Consider the following 5,391-nt stretch of genomic DNA (forward strand, 5'->3'; position numbering starts at 1 on the left):
CCAGACCCACACTCCCTCCATCTCTGCCCTCCCCTCTCCCCTGTTCCTTAGAAAAGGGGAGCTTTCCCTTCCCATCCAGCCCAGTTCATCAGCTCAGATATGAGAGCATCCCCTTCCCTTGTGACCAGTGACATCCATGCGAAGACTTATTTTCCCTTTACCAGCAGGCATTTATTGCAAATGGCTTCTCAGTTAGGGGTGGGACTTTGTGTCCACTTTTCCTCAGTGTTGGGCTTTTGTCTGGCTTGAACCTGCCCAGGTATGGTAGATGCTGTCAGAGTTTCTGAGTTTAAATATAGGTGTCAGTCCTGTTGTATAAGGAAGATATGTTGCCTTGGAGCCATCTACCACCCCTGGCTTTTATGCCCCTTCTTTGGTATCCATCCTTGAGCTTTGTACGGAGGGATTTGATGAAGAAATCCTATCTAGGACTGTGTGCCTTAAAGTCTCTAACTCTTGACTCATTTCCCAGTTGTGGATCTCCATGCTGACTACCAGCTACAGTAAGCAAAAGCTTTTCCTATGAGCGTTGACCGATTCACTGATGTAGGTGTGTGTAACAGCCTAATACGTCAGCTGTAGGTCTCTGGTAGAGAGATCTTCTGCAGGTTGGCAGAACACAAAGAACTGGAGATGTTCTGATTTTTTTTTAATTTAAACCGCTTTCTAGCATTCTGTTAATATCATCCATGCTTTCTCTAACTTCATAAGCGTAAGAACTGCACTATCAAGAGTCATTTCAGTGTCTTTAACTATGTATTATATCAACCTGTTGTAGAGATTAGGGTTATTATATATTTTTTCCCGTTCTTTCTTGATTAATTTCTTTCTGCTTTGTTGTATTCCTGGCAACTTTTGACTGGGCGTTCAGTATGGTGAGTATCATTGCTTAGCGCTGTGTATGCTCCTGATTTATAAAAGTGGTTGACATTGTTCTGTGCCATTATCAGTTGATTTGGAAATGGTTTCCTGCTCACTGAGTCTCATTTCAAAACTTAGGCAGAATCAGTGTCGTATCTGCTCTCTTAGGGCTGATTTTGCCAGACTATTAAGACACAACTCTTGATCTGCCTACGTAAGATACTGCTTAAATTTTGAAGTTTCCCGAAATTTTGGCTGGTAGGAATGGAACTATTGCGAGCCTCCTCTCAGCTCTAGTTATTTCCTCTAATGCTTTAGGATAATCATTTTCCAGACTTCAGGTAATTTAATTACATGCATGGGCTGTTGACTACTTAGCCGGAGTTCTCCCAGAGAAAGTGGTCCGAATCTCTGCGACTCTCCTTACGTAGCACACTACGGCTACATTTTGCGTCCTGTCTTGACGTCCCATCTTCTCAACTCTGGTATAACAACGAGCTCTAACTAAATTTCATTTCTTTCATTTGTTTGTTTGTTTGTTTCTATCTTTCTTTATTTAGCAAACCACGAAAAGCATCCGACTGGCCTTATTAAAAAAAAAGTCTTGCTATTATTGTTTATTTCATTTCCTGCCCTCTCTTAGATTGCCTCTGGTTTTAGATGAGAGGGGGAAAAAATCTCGATATCTTCAGGTTCGTCTTGGCCACTAGTAAAATTCTATTTTGCTTTTGTTTTCAAAATGATCTTGAACTCTTTATATGAAGATTTATGCAACACAATGTCATTTGAAGTATAAACATTCATTTATTCTTAGAAAAGAGGCCATGAATTTGAAAGACAGAAATGAGTGGCAGGGTCTGTGTGAGTGGAACAGCAAAACAGCTCTAGAACTCATGGAATGTGGCCCACTGGTTAGCAAACCCACGATGGGTGTGTCTCAGTGAGGCATTACCCCCAAGAACTACGTGTCCTAAGGACTTCATGCTGTTATGCAGTATAGCTCTGCTTGTTACCTTTGCAGTCTTTATAATCTCCTTAATATGTGAATTGTGTGAGCACTATAAAGGGACTTCCAGCCCTTCACTGGGCAGTGTTATTGGCATATGCAGTAACAATGCTTGATCTCTCACAGGCATTGCTGCTGGAGCAGGTTAATGATTCACCCACCATCTCTGAAGACACCTTGCACATGTAGATTGTTAACAATGATTGTTACTCTTAGAATTAATGTGGAAGAACAGATTGTCCAACAAGGTTAGGTAAAGATGTTTTTGCCAGTGGCTCTGATGTATATAATCTTAGGGAATGGCTCTGATGTAGAAAGTCTTAGGGAAAAATAGATTGTTTAGCAAAGTAAGGTAAAGATGTTTTTGCTGTTGGCCCTGATGCAGGAAATCTTAGGGGACAATTGAAGTTAGGAGAAAGCACACTCTTGTTACTAAAGCTAGGGACTTTTTGAGTTTGGCCAAGCAAGAACAATGACCCATAGCAGCACTGGCTGACGTGACTCTGTCAAGCTGGGCTGGTGACTGAGATGATGATTGATTTCCTTATTCTATTTTTCTGCCTTCAGCTTCCTCATAAGATTTAATAAATCATATTAATGAGTAGATGAGCAGCTTTAGGACTTAAGGTAGAAATGGCTGATTATTTTTATATGGGAGTTTAGATTTGTGAATCTTTTAAGATCTTTATAAGATTACTTCTTAAGATAATTGATTCCTTCTTTGTAACCACAAACGGCAGCCTGCCAGTAAAGAAAAGCTGGCTGAGAAATTCCCTTGCTTGCTTACACTCCATTAATATGTAACAAGTTGCTTATGTGCAAATGTATGTGGATTCTTATAAATAACTTGTTATTCATGTTTGTTCCTTGCCTATAACACGTAAAACATTTGATCATGTGAGGGCATTGGGGAACATGCTTTTCTTACATATATCCATTGTAATCATTTATTTATAGAGAGATAGAATGTAAACACATTGTGGTTTTTGTCCTGCTTGGAAGATGTTGTTGGGGTGTATAAACTGAAGAAGGATAAGGAGAATAAGAAGGAAAGGGATAAGAATAAGGATGAAAATAAGAAGATAATAGTAAAAAGAAGAACAAGCAGCTTGTTAAAACTTACCTGCTGGAGTCTGTCTTACATTGTGGTCTAGTGTAAGTGTGTAAGTGTGTGTGTGTGTGTGTGTGTGTGTGTGTGTGTGTGTGTGTGTGTGTGTATGGTTCTTTTCTCCTTTCCCTTTCTTTTTTTTTTAGACACTTGCCACTGTTGGACCCTAGAGTCCACTCGGGTAGGGGGTCGCTGCGAGAGACCACTAGAGGACCACAGTGTTGATGCAAAAGCACAAGGTTTATTGCTGACGTGCGTCAGGGGGCCTCAGCACTCACTCGGGAGGGAGAAGGCGCCGTGAGTTACTGCTACAAGCTATTTTTAAAGGCCAAAACCGCAAAAGTTAGGAGGGGCTGTGTGTCCTATGTTAGGATTGGCTCTGGTGGTCGCTAAGGGTGCTTGTCTAAATGTTATTGGCTATTGCAGGGGTCGTTGGTCTTGGGGGCTATTTTTGGCAGGGAGGGGTGTTGGGGAGTTTCCAGATAGTATTTCTCTGAGAATTATTTACCTTAGTTGAAATTGTTTATCTCGGTTGGCCACCTTGATCTCAGAAACTGAAACTGGCCTTCAATTCTTTCTGGGTCACTTTCCCAAGCTTGTCTGGGTCACGTTCCCAGGCTTAGGCTGAGAGAGAGAGCCTTACACCACCATCAGTGGAAGCTATTGCCAGAAACTATCTGTTCCGGCCTAGAAGGTCGCCCTCAGAGAAAGTCTACAGGCTCACCAGCCAGCCACTGGATTCATGCCCCACCTCAGTTTTCCCAAGTTGATGTCAAAGTTAGACTTTGACTAATGAGATATATAAAGGAGGGCTTGGAGGAAGGAAAGAGGAGAAAATTATATAATCTCCTAAACAAAAAAACAAACACAAAAATTCTCATTTGCCTTTTCTCATTCTCAGTCTTTGTTCAACATGATGGCATTTAGTTTCCACATATTTGTGAAAACTTGTTATTGACTCCTAGTTTTATTTCATTGCGGCTAAAAAAGACAGTTTGTATGATTTTAACCTTCTAATATTTGCTAAGGCACTTTGACATAATGACTGCTCAGTGGAATGTGCAGTCTAGGACAGTCTGTATTCTTGTGAGGTTTGGTGAAATGTCTGTAAACAGCAACACTGTTCTCTTGTTGCATCAAAATATAGAATGTGAATGCTGTAAATTTAGGTGAAGTTTATTCAAGCATATGTAACAGAGAACTAAATAGAGGAAATGCCAAAATAAATGTTTTGAACATATAAAATATTATCATCTCGAAGCTCCATTGGGCGTCTCTGACAGACAAAATGGTGTAGCCGATCGAGAGCAGGGAAGGTTTTCAGGAGGCCCTGGTCGCTGCTGGCAACAAGCTTGTAGTTGTGGACTTTTCTACCACGTGATGTGGACCTTGTAAAATGATCAAGCCCTTCTTTGATTCCCTCTCTGAAAAATATTCCAGTGTGGTGTTCCTTGAAGTAGATGTGCATGGCTGCCAGAATGTTGCTGTGGACTGTGAAGGCAAATGCATGCCAACCTTCCAGTTTTATAAAAAGGGTCAAAAGGTCCGTTAATTCTCTGGCGCTAAGAAGGAAAAGATTGAGGCCAGTATTACTGAGTTGGTCTAATCAGGCCCTATAAAGCTTAACTGGCCAGCAGCTGTTTAAATCCTGTAACTTTATTAGTTGTTGACCTTAAAGCCTGGGCTGTTGGTGTTCTGTTCAGGAAGTTGTCTCTGGTGCCAATGTGTTCCAGGTTCTTCCCCACTTTTTCTTCTAACTGATTTAGTGTCTCTGGTTTTATGTTGAGGTCTTTAATCCACTTGGACTTGAGTTTTGTGCATGGTGACAAATATGGGTCCAATTGCATTTTTCTACATGTAGACATTGTTAAACCAGCACCATTTGTTGAAGATGCTATCCTTTTTCCACTGAATAGATTTGGCTTCTTTGTCAAAAATCAAGTGACCATATGTGTGTGGATTCATTTCTGGGTCTTCGATTTGATTCCATTGATCCACCTATTGATCAACTCTATTGAACAAGCCTATTGCTGTGCCAGTACCATGCTGTTTTAATTACTGTTGCTCTACAGTACAGCTTGAGATCGGTTATGGAAATTCCTCCAGAGAATCTTTTATCATATAGGATTGTTTTTGCTATTCTGGGGTTTTTGTTTTTCCATATGAAGTTGAGAATTGATCTTGCATGTCTTTAAAATATTTTGTAGGTATTTTGATAGGGATTGCATTGAATCTGTAAATTGCTTTTGGTAAGGTGGCCACTTTTACTATGTTAATTCTCCCGATCAACAACGAAGGGAGATCCCTCCATCTTCTAATGTCATCTTCAGTCCCTTTCTTAAGAGATTTAAAATTTTTTTCAAACAAATCCTTCACTTGCTTGGTTAATGGGACCTCATGAGGCTGAGAAGCTTCT

At 40.5% G+C, this 5,391-nt stretch overlaps 1 pseudogene; it reads left to right on the forward strand.

The window, feature by feature from the left end:
• Window positions 1–4,263: 4,263 nt before the first annotated feature.
• Window positions 4,264–4,581, forward strand: LOC127205902 (thioredoxin-like; annotated as a pseudogene).
• The last annotated feature ends 810 nt before the right edge of the window (window positions 4,582–5,391 follow it).

The sequence above is a fragment of the Acomys russatus genome, chromosome 22 (assembly GCF_903995435.1).
Source record: "Acomys russatus chromosome 22, mAcoRus1.1, whole genome shotgun sequence".
In the NCBI taxonomy this organism is placed as follows: domain Eukaryota; kingdom Metazoa; phylum Chordata; class Mammalia; order Rodentia; family Muridae; genus Acomys; species Acomys russatus.